We start from the raw sequence: 11,818 nt of genomic DNA on the forward strand, positions 1-11,818 counted from the left end.
CTATGACAGTGAGTGGTGTGTTGACTGCAGGATGCATATATTGCAGAACGATGTAGGGGTGGATTTCAGCTCAGTACAGCACCTTGGGTGAATGACACCATGCTACAGTGTCAGTTATATTGGTGTGTCCATTCCATTCACTGTCAGGTGTCCCCTGCCAATGATATCTGTCAGTTCCATTGTGTTTTGTGCTATGTAGTCTGTCTGATTCTCCACAGTTGTCATGTGCATGACACACCTTCACAGTCAGGCCAGGAGGCACCCCGGGACACTGCATCCCCAAACTGTGTTTATTGAAATACAGTTGCAATGGCTGTGTGTACGTGTATGTGTTTGGGTTGGCCAGTGCATGGGGGAGATTTGCAGGCACAACATTTCTCCTGGCCATGTGTCAGCCATCTTATCAGGCCATCAACTTTGGGAGTGACTGGTCCCACGTGTGCGATGTGTGTTTAGCTGAGACATTGTGTGAATAGACAGTTTTGTTGGTTTTTGGCTGACATCCATACCTCCTTCTCCCCCAGTCCAGTTCTCCCACCATGAAGCATGCCACCCTTGTAGTTTGTGCATGTTGACTCTCAGGATATCAGTCAGTGGTGTCCTGTAGTTTATTTGTACCCAGTTCCCAACAGGGTCTTGTGTTCCTCACAGCAGAGCCCAGTGTGAGGCATCTTGGAAGTGGCTTTTTACTCCCTGTGAGGTGTGCATGGTTCAGGGTGAGCTTGCAGGCCCATGTGGGTGGGCATATTGAGCTTTGACTCCAACTCCCATCATGCTCTTGGCTACAACACCTTCCCAGCATACCCACACTTCCTTCCTGTTAACTCTGCTTCCCTATGAGTGAGTGTGCCTGTGCAGACGAGATGGCTGATAGTGGTGTCCTGGTGTTTGTTTGGCTACAAGTCCCAAAATGTCCATGTGCTTCACACAGCAGAAGCCATTGTGGTAGGTCTTTGTGGGCTATTTCAATCTCAGAGTGTGAGGCAATGCATTATCCTTGGTGAGTTGTGTGGAGTTTGTGTTAAGGGGTGTGTGTGACAAACACGTGCTGGGAAGTATGGTCAGAGCTGCCAGTCCTCCTTTCCACCCAGCCAGATATCCCACCATCTTTTTTGGTTGGTCTCCCTGAGCAAAAAATATATAATTTCTCTCATATAAGTTCACAATGTTCATAAGTCAATCAATTCAAACAACGACAATTATCCGAATAGAATGTCCGTGGTCTACTTTATTCTTCTTTGATTCTTTTCTCCACATGGACTTGTAAGACAGATTTCTTCAAAAGTGTATATCTTGTATTTAGATCACAACACTACAGCCAACATGCATGTTTCGTCTTTGGTACATCCCCAAAAAGACTTCCTCAGGGCTGTGAATACAAAATACAAACAGTACCAAAATAAGTTACCTCCCCATTCTTGGTGGAAGCTAAGCCTAACCTCCACCAGGCGGGAACCATGTGTGAGCCTTATATCCCAAGGGGACAATAGCAAAAATCTTTAAATATTTTATCTCTTTTCTTACAGCATGAAAGCTTGGCAACCAAAAAGTGCATAAGTAAAAAGGAAGTGAGTAATTAAAAAAGAGAAGTGAAATGAGTAAAAAAAGAGGAAACATTCACCCATACGTGTGATGTAACATAAATCCAGTTCAACCCGATTAATAAAGTTAGAGTGAAATTAAAACTTAAGAAGAAGGTTAGCTCTTAATTACAGCCATAGTAGGCGATCTACAGATTAATCTGATTCTGCATGCAATGCAGCGTGGATACCAGCTTATAAAAGTTATTATTGTTAATTGGTCCACTCACCTACAGCAATAATTTCTGCACTATTCATTTCCGTATTGGCATAGAAGCGAGTAAGGACCACTAAAGGCAAAAATCATATATTTCAAAAAATCTTTCCTTATACATTTATCCATTAATACACATAAAAGTAATTGGACACCATGTCCCATATTTAATCCCTTACCTTAAAGGTAAATCAAAAAGACACATATCGCTTATTCCAACATCTTATTCCACAGGACGGTATCAGTCTCCTGTTTAAACAGATACAATTGCTCAGTATAAAACCACACCTACAATGTGCCAAAAATTCATTAAACATACTACTAGCATTCGCTTTACATGTAGTAAAAAAAAACCTTAATTACCAACTTCAAAACAAACTGCTTAGTGTATTAGATGATCGCTCATAAGTATGTCATGAAAAATACAATCATGCATACCCCTAGTGTTTTCAATGTAACTGACAAGTTGCCTTTATTTAAAGGCTAAACCCCCAAACAAGTACGGTATTTTTATTTATATTATACTCAAAATACAAAAAATGCCCCAATAATATTTATTAGTGGACATATCTGAGCATTAACTAAAGACACGTTTGAATCGCCGCCAAATATATAAGACGCCCTTACCGTCAGTATCTGAAATCCTCTCGCCTATGTAATCTGTGATTCAGTCGGCGTTCTACTTCGCCGCCATACTATATATACAAAACTAAAAACGGACTATTCTTGCACGGCGCTCCCCAGTCCCGCGGGCGCCATCTTGGAGTGGATAGTCGGTTCCAAACAGGGGCTAAGTAAAGTTCTATCTGCGAAAAAATGCTAAGACCTAATCAGAAGAGACAATTAGTACCGAGTAATATTACTAACCGATGAACGGATTTAAAAGAGCATGTACGCTGTAAAACCAGCCACTAAATTACGATATTTAATCCAGGCCATACATTATGTTGCATCTGGTCTCATTATTATTATTCACGCTGCCTGCATGCCTTCAGTGAACTATTGTTATAAGCAAAAGTTTATAAGCAAAAGTTTATACATAATAATAAAAAAAAAAAAAAAGTAAAAATAAAATATAAGAAGTGAGTATAGATATATAGTGCAAGGTCCAAATACATATGTATAAGACTTCTGAGCCAATATGTAAGAAGTTACGACCTTAAATCAGATACGCTTTAGCACAGGGACAGGATAATATCTAAATCAATTAATCCATGCCCTCATACATTTGAAACAGCTTAAAGCTTCATACATATTGTACACAAAATACATAAAGCAACAATTGGTTTGAAAACTTAGCTTTTTTACACATTGTTTAAATTGCTTTATGAAAAACATATAATATTTCCAGCACAATTGTAATATGTAACCTGACACCTAGTTACATATAAAACCAGTTATAGTATACCCGGAATAGAAGGTACAGTTTAACATCCCAAAAAATATTGTAATTCCGAATCAATGTTAATCCCTTGTTCGATCGCACGCAATTTGAGTATCCATCTGGCCTCACATTGGCGGACTTTAAGCTCCCTGTTTCCACCCCGTTTGTCACCTAATGTTGAGTTGCATGATGTACTTTTTCTATACAGACGGCTATCAATTTTACCATTGGTCAAAAACAGTTCTGTGTCTAAAAAACACAACACTCTCTTGGCTAGACGACATTGTGAATGACATGTTAAATTGATTGTTATTCATATAACCAACAAATTCATTCAACTTCTGAGTTCCGCCAGTCCATAATTAAACAATCATCAATGTATCTTCCATAATATAGGATGTTTTTTTGCCATTTTGCACCTCCTGGGCCCCAGATGTGCACCATCTCAAACCTCCCCATAAAGAGGCATGCCAGAGATGGCGCAAATCTGGAGCCCATCACAACTCCACATTTCTTGGGAGATATTCCACCAAGTGGTGGGATGGCGCCACGCTCAAAGAATATCTTAGACTGGAAAGGATACCAAGGGGACTACGTGCACAGATATTCCCAATTTACGATGACTTAGAGGAAGATCTTCTTATGAGTTGGGAAAAAGAACTCACTGGTAACTCAATGCGTTTAATGAACATCCTAATTGAAAACGCAGATAGAAAGGTTATGAAGGCTGTAGCAGAAATTGACAGACTGGAGCAAGAAATAAAGGAGCTGGAAATGGAAGAGGTATCTAAAAAGAACTATACTATACTAGAAGAGGTATTAATGAAATATGAAGAGGATATTAAAGAAAGGTAAGCGCATAAACTAAAAAGAGACAAACGCGACTATAGCAGTGGTAGGGTATTCACCTTTGCTATGCGCTTCGATAACTTGGTCAAACAAGATTTACAGAGAGCAGGGAGTAAAATGTCGCTTATAAGTGGGCATAGGACAGCCTCTTCCAGTACTGTTTCCAATCTGGGTGATGATCTGACAAATGAAGGTGCAACTGGGGGGAGCCCTGGTAATTCTTTTTTAAAAGAAATACAACGCATTCGCATGGGCAACAAAGAACCAAATATCTCACAAAGGGAGGAGCGTTCAAGACCAAAAGAGGTACAAGGGGGAGGGGAAAATCCAAAAGCCACGGAGGGCATGCACACCAGATCGTGGAACAAGAACAAACAATAAGTACCGGGTTGCATAATGATATTCAGATAATCAACCTGTCTAGTGTTGTCCTATCAAAAGATATGATTTCTGTGCTTAAGAAGGGTATGAGTTTCTGCCCTATACCTAAATGTGACATGACCAATGTGAAAATTGATTTGTATAGATTCGTGCGTAATCTAAAGATAAAGAAATACTTTGCAAATGTTCAAACAAATAAACCATTACAGCAAACACAAGTATGTGTGGGGAACCAATCCATTCAAGATATCAGGGATACTGTCCTTTTGTTATCTGTAACTGAGAATGAGCAGGATCCGATTACTTTAGATCTAGTTGTAAGAGACCTTGAATTACATACAGACGCGAGTGATGATGGTGGTTTAAGACAGAAGTCCAGGTGGACGCCACAATTCACTAGCGGGAACAACATTGAGGTCTTTCACCGAATTGTTAATCAAGAACTTGACAAATATGAAGATCAAATGAGAAACAAAACCAGTAGACCCTTCGTCTCACATAACTTAACTAAAGGTGAACAGCTTGCCCTTAAATCACTAAGCTCAAACAATCAAATTGTCATCAAAGAAGCTGATAAGGGTGGAAATATAGTTGTGTTGGGAAAAGATATGTATGAGGCAGAGTTGTTGGGTCAACTTGAGAATGTAGAATGCTATGTGAAACTCACAAGTAATCCTATGTTTGAAATCATACGCATTGTAAATTCGGAGCTCAGGGATTGGAATATCAAAGGCTTGTTGAATGATGACGAACATGCATACCTTAGGATTGTGAAACTGCGATACCCTTGTATCTATACATTGCCCAAAATCCACAAAGATGCCAGGGAGGCCTATTGTCTCTGGCATAGGGGGCCCTTTGGAACGACACAGAATTTGTTGATATATTTTTACAACCTTATGTATCTAACTTAGCCTCCTACATTAGAGATACTGGGCATATACTTAACATACTGGTGGATTTCAATTGGGACAATACTATGACTTTAGTAACATTGGATGTCGTATCCCTGTATACGAATATAAGACATGAACAGGGACTGGAAGCACTGAAAATACTTATTGTACAAAAGACCAATAAGTATGATGGAACACTCAGACATGTTGATTTCAATGTCGCGGCTTATTTTGGAGCATAACATGTTCTTGTTTAATCAGGACTGGTACAGGCAGAAATGTGGAGTTGCGATGGGCTCCATATTTGCGCCATCTCTGGCATGCCTCTTTATGGGGAGGTTTGAGATGGTGCACATCTGGGGCCCAGGAGGTGCAAAATGGCAAGAAAATATCCTATATTATGGAAGATACATTGATGATTGTTTAATTATTTGGACTGGTGGAACTGAGAAGTTGAATGAATTTGTTGGTTATATGAATAACAATCAATTTAACATGTCATTCACAATGTCGTCTAGCCAAGAGAGTGTTGTTTTTTTAGAGACAGAACTGTTTGTGACCAATGGTAAAATTGATAGCCGTCTGTATAGAAAAAGTACATCATGCAACTCAACATTATATGGTAGTAGTGCCCACCCCAAAGTACAGATTGATGCCATTCCGTATGCTGAAATGTATAGAGCCCGGAGAAATAATAGTAAGGATGAGGATTTTCACAGTTGTATTGAGGATATGGAGGTACGCTTTCAAGAGAGAGGATATTGTAATGATACTATTTGTGCAGCCAAAAAAAGATCATTAAATTTAAGCAGGAATGAAACGCTGACACCAAAAAGTAAGAAGAAAAAAACTGATGTTATCAGATTGGTAACAAATTACCATCCTTGGTCCCACAAAATTTACAGCATCCTAAACAAACATTGGCACTTATTGAAGTCCGATCCAAGCTTAAATACCTATGTCAAAAATAAACCTAGTATCTCTTACAGAAGGGGTACAACGATTCGCAGTATGATTAGCCCAAGTTACCCCAAATCTGAGATCAAAGGACCTACATGGCTTCATACCCACAATGTGGGCTCTTTTAAATGTGGGCACTGCAGTATGTGTAGATATGCTGAAAATGGCATTAAAGAGTTCCAATTCAATGGGTTGGCTAAGTATAAGATCTTCCAACATATTGATTGCAGCACCAAGTATGTTGTTTATGCGATCAGATGTAAGTGCCAAAAAATCTATGTAGGTAGCACAATCAGGTGCCTAAAGGATAGAATTGCGGAACACTTCAGGGCCCTGAAGAAATTGGACCTCAGATACCACCTAGCAAGCCATGCAAATAGTTGTCCAAGTCAGAGAGGACATCTGTAATTTACATTTCATGGCATAGAACATATTCTAGGTGACAAACGGGGGGGAAACAGGGAGCTTAAAGTCCGCCAATGTGAGGCCAGATGGATACTCAAATTGCGTGCGGTCGAACAAGGGATTAACATTGATTCGGAATTACAATATTTTTTGGGATGTTAAACTGTACCTTCTATTCTGGGTATACTATATCTGGTTTTATATGTAACTAGGTGTCAGGTTACATATTACAATCGTGCTGGAAATATTATATGTTTTTCATAAAGCAATTTAAACAATGTGTAAAAAAGCTAGGTTTTCAAACCAATTGTTGCTTTATGTAAATGTGTACAATATGTATGAAGCTTTAAGCTGTTTCAAATGTATGAGGGCATGGATTAATTGATTTAGATATTATCCTGTCCCTGTGCTAAAGCGTATCTGATTTAAGGTTGTAACTTCTTACAGATTGGCTCAGATGTCTTATACATATGTATTTGGAGCTTGCACTATATATCTATACTCACTTCTTATATTTTATTTTTATTTTTTATTTTTTATTTCTTATTATGTATAAACTTTTGCTTATAAACTTTTGCTTATAACAATAGTTCACTGAAGGCATGCAGGCAGCGTAAATAATAATAATGAGACCAGATGCAACATAATGTATGGCCTGGATTAAATATCAAAGTTTTTAGAATACCGTAATTTAGTGGCTGGTTTTACAGCGTACATGCTCTTTTAAATCCGTTCATCGGTTAGTAATATTACTCGGTACTAATTGTCTCTTCTGATTAGGTATTAGCCTTTTTTCGTAGATAGAGCTTTACTTAGCCCCTGTTTGGAACCGACTATCCACTCCAAAATGGCGCCCGCGGGACTGGGGAGCGCCGTGCAAGAATAGTCCGTTTTTAGTTTTGTATATATAGTATGGCGGCGAAGTAGAACGCCGACTGAATCACAGATTACATAGGCGAGAGGATTTTAGATACTGACGGTAAGGGCGTCTTAAATATTAGGCGGCGATTCAAACGTGTCTTTAGTTAATGCTCAGATATGCCCACTAATAAATATTATTGGGGCATTTTTTGTATTTTGAGTATAATATAAATAGAAATACCGTACTTGTTCGGGGGTTTAGCCTTTAAATAAAGGCAACTTGTCAGTTACATTGAAAACACTAGGGGTATGCATGATTGTATTTTTCATGACATACTTATGAGCGATCATCTAATACACTAAGCAGTTTGTTTTGAAGTTGGTAATTAAGGTTTTTTTTACTATATGTAAAGCGAATGCTAGTAGTATGTTTAATGAATTTTTGGCACATTGTAGGTGTGGTTTTATACTGAGCAATTGTATCTGTTTAAACAGGAGACTAATACCGTCCCGTGGAATAAGATGTTGTAATAAGCGATATGTGTCTTTTTGATTTACCTTTAAGGTAAGGGATTAAATATGGGACACGGTGTCCTATTACTTTTATATGTATTAATGGATAAATGTATAAGGAAAGATTTTTTGAAATATATGATTTTTGCCTTTAGTGGTCCTTACTCGCTTCTATGCCAATACGGAAATTAATAGTGCAGAAATGATTGCTGTAGGTGAGTGGACCAATTAACAATAATAACTTTTATAGGCTGGTATCCACGCTGCATTGCAGGCAGAATCAGATGAATCTGTAGATCGCCTACTATGGCTGTAATTAAGAGCTAACCTTCTTCTTAAGTTTTAATTTCACTCTAACTTTATTAATCGGGTTGAACTGGATTGATGTTACATCACACGTATGGGTGAATGTTTCCTCTTTTTTTACTCATTTCACTTCTCTTTTTTAATTACTCACTTCCTTTTTACTTATGCACTTTTTTGTTGCCAAGCTTTCGTGCTGTAAGAAAAGAGATAAAATATTTAAATATTTTTGCTATTGTCCCCTTGGGATATAAGGCTCACACATGGTTCCCGCCTGGTGGAGGTTAGGCTTAGCTTCCACCAAGAATGGGGAGGTAACTTATTTTGGTACTGTTTGTATTTTGTATTCACAGCCCTGAGGAAGTCTTTTTGGGGATGTACCAAAGACGAAACATGCATGTTGGCTGTAGTGTTGTGATCTAAATACAAGATATACACTTTTGAAGAAATCTGTCTTACAAGTCCATGTGGAGAAAGAATCAAAGAAGAATAAAGTCGACCACGGACATGCTATTCGGATAATTGTCGTTGTTTGAATTGATTGACTTATGAACATTTTGAACTTATATGAGAGAAATTTTATATTTTTTGCTCAGGGAGACCAACCAAAAAAGACGTATTTATTGCAATTGTAACAGATTGCAATCAGGCAGTATAGGGTGGTGGCTGTTTTGACTCCCTTGGTAGCATAGTGCAAATCATTACATTCAAAACACCTAATCCATCAGACATTGCGCAGGAATACCTTACTACCCAATTGCTGGAATTCAGATATCCCACCATGACACATGCTGCCATTGCAGGGAGTCCAAGTGAACTTTCATGAAGTCAAGCATTGGCGTCCTGTAGTTTATTTGTGCCCGGGGCCCAGCAGGGCCGTGTGCTCCCCCAGCAGAGCCCAGTGTCAGACATCTTGGAAGTGGCTTCTCCCTGTGAGGTGTGCATGTATCAGTGTGAGGTTCCTGGCCCATGTGGGTGGGGTATATTGAGCTGTGACTTCAACTACCATCATGTTCTTGACTACACCCCTTCCCAGCATACCCACACTTCCTTCCTGTTGACTCTGCTTCCCTGTGAGTGGATGTGCCTGTGCTGACAAGATGGCTGACAGTGTGGTCCTGTTTGTTGGTGCCTAGTTCTCAGCATAGCCTTGTGCTTCCCACAGCAAACAGTCTGTCATACATCTTGGAAGTATATTTTTACTCAGTCTAGTGCATTCAACTTGTCAACGATCCTCTCCCACATCTTGGTTTTCTGGGACATGGGGGTCTGTTGTACCAATGTATCAAACAACTGTAGCTCTACTCTGATGATTTCATCTACCAGGACTTCCAAATCACTGTCTGTGAACTTTGGATTCTTCTTTGGGGGCATGGTGATGGGTGGTGGTGGGGATTCATATGTGGGTGTGTGGGTGTGCAAGTGAGGGTGAGTGAGTGTGAGTTTATGTGTGTGTTTGTGAGAGTGCTTTTAGAGAGGTGCAAATGGTGTGAGGCTTGTGTGACGGATGAGTTGTGGGTGTGTCTTTGGTTGCTGTCTGCTGTTCTGTGCTAGGCAGTCTGCGGGAATTGCAGAGGATCATGGTAGGGAATTTATGGCCTTTATAAGGGTGGAGTTGTGGGTGTGTCTTTGTTCCAGACTTTTGTTTCTGTATTTACTGACTTTGTGATGACTTGTTTGGTCCTTTTTTTCGTTTTTTCATTTGTGTTTTGTAGTCATGAAGTAGACGTTCTTGCGACCGAGACGGACGCTGCTGTTGGCTCGTGCGGGCTTCTCCGAGTCGTTCACGCTGACTTTCTGATGCATTTCATGTGTGGCATACGTTTCGGTCACGGAGGACTCGGTTGCTTCGGCTCCCCGTTTTCTGTACGTATTGGTCGTACGGTTCATGCTCCGTGCGATTCGGTTGCGTTTCACACGTTACATCATACTGTGCGTGTCAGACTTCGCGTGTACGTGTCGGTCTGGTTTCCCCACAGGTACGTGTGGGTCGGTGCAAATCGCATCATCGTTCCGGCCATATCGCTTGTTTCCGTACGGTACGGTCATACGGCTTACCTCCGTACGGCTCGGTTGTAAATCGCTGACTTGAGACGGAACGTTTCCCGGCCGGAGTCGGAATCGGACCTAAGATTTTAACATGTTTTATTATCAATACTATTTAGACTAAAATACCCTTTATGTATTTTATAAGCAAATTGGTGTTAGTATGTGCATTGATATACATAAACTTCAACCCTTCCAATTTTTTTTTTATTTAATGAAGTTTTTGCTAAATTTGCACAGTCCTATTTAAGGACATATGTAATGATTTGAAGTATTTCTTCTATGTCTATCTCCTTATTTTATGCAGTAGTGTGGTACCTTGCATTTTAAAAGAAAATGCGTAACTCCTAGAGCGTGTCATGTGATCAAAGCCGAGTCAGGTCGAAACATGTCATGGCAGTTGTGGCAAATGAGCAAATAAACTAAAAATTAATGCATAAAGACTGGGTTCACCTCTGTTTGTTCCCAAGGAAAAGAGAAGTGGCAGAGAACAGTGGAGGGAAAAAATAAATTAAACATATATATATATATATATATATATATATATATATATATATTCACTGAAAAAACCATAGGTTATAGACCATATATAGTTAGGAATTAGCATTTAAAAAACCTTTTTTTACTCACACAAAACCATTGAAATTCCATATATAGTTAGTTAGTTGCACTAACTATATATCGCGCACCCGCAATCCACTGCTGATCATGTCACATATTACATCATTCATGACATGGTCAGTGACATCACTGATGACATCACTGATGACATCTCAAATGACAGTGGAAGTATACGTGTCTGGACGAAGGATTTAGTAGGTGCATGACTGAATGTATGAGTGAGTGATTAAATGTGTCTCACTGAGTGCATGGGTTAGTGACTAAACTGTCTTAATTTGTGCATCATTATGTCTGTTGTTCTGTAAACTGCTGCATGTGTTGATCAGTAGCTATATGATTAACTATATGGGTTATTGATTGATTGTCCAAGTATTTGTATGGGAGACTGAGTGTGTGTGTGGCTGGCTGGGAGGTGTGTGACTCTGTGCAGATCAATGTGTACTTGTATCAATGATTGTATAAGAGAGTAAGTATGTGTTAGTATATGTTTGAAAATGTAAGGTGCTCTATGTTTAACTGTATAGACAAGAAAATGGAAGTGTGATTGATTCTTTACAGGACTGACTAGGTGTGTGAGTAACTCCATGGATGAGTGGCAGAGTGTGAGTGTCTGTATAGGTGTATGAGTGCATATGATAGTGTTGTAAAGATGAGTGATTGTATGTATGAATGATTGTATGGGTGAATGAGTGAATGTGTGTGTAGACGTAGGAATCAGTGAGTGCGTATGTAGTAACTAGTATTGGTGTGTCAATGGTTTCAAAAATTATACTCTGTATTTAACACTGGGTGTAACAGAGGTTAT

General features: G+C 39.3%; 2 long non-coding RNA genes across 2 annotated transcripts; one reads left to right on the forward strand and one right to left on the reverse strand.

Moving 5' to 3' along the window:
* Positions 1–1,113: 1,113 nt before the first annotated feature.
* On the reverse strand, positions 1,114–2,026 carry LOC144825119 (uncharacterized). The gene is made up of 3 exons (XR_013609285.1): positions 1,974–2,026; positions 1,811–1,870; positions 1,114–1,369 (listed from the first exon to the last, which is right to left on the reverse strand). It is a non-coding gene; the product is annotated as an uncharacterized LOC144825119 (long non-coding RNA).
* Positions 2,027–8,062: 6,036 nt separating this feature from the next.
* On the forward strand, positions 8,063–8,788 carry LOC144825120 (uncharacterized). The gene is made up of 3 exons (XR_013609286.1): positions 8,063–8,095; positions 8,199–8,258; positions 8,700–8,788. It is a non-coding gene; the product is annotated as an uncharacterized LOC144825120 (long non-coding RNA).
* Positions 8,789–11,818: the final 3,030 nt, after the last annotated feature.

The sequence above is a fragment of the Lissotriton helveticus genome, chromosome 3_1 (assembly GCF_964261635.1).
Source record: "Lissotriton helveticus chromosome 3_1, aLisHel1.1, whole genome shotgun sequence".
Taxonomy (NCBI): domain Eukaryota; kingdom Metazoa; phylum Chordata; class Amphibia; order Caudata; family Salamandridae; genus Lissotriton; species Lissotriton helveticus.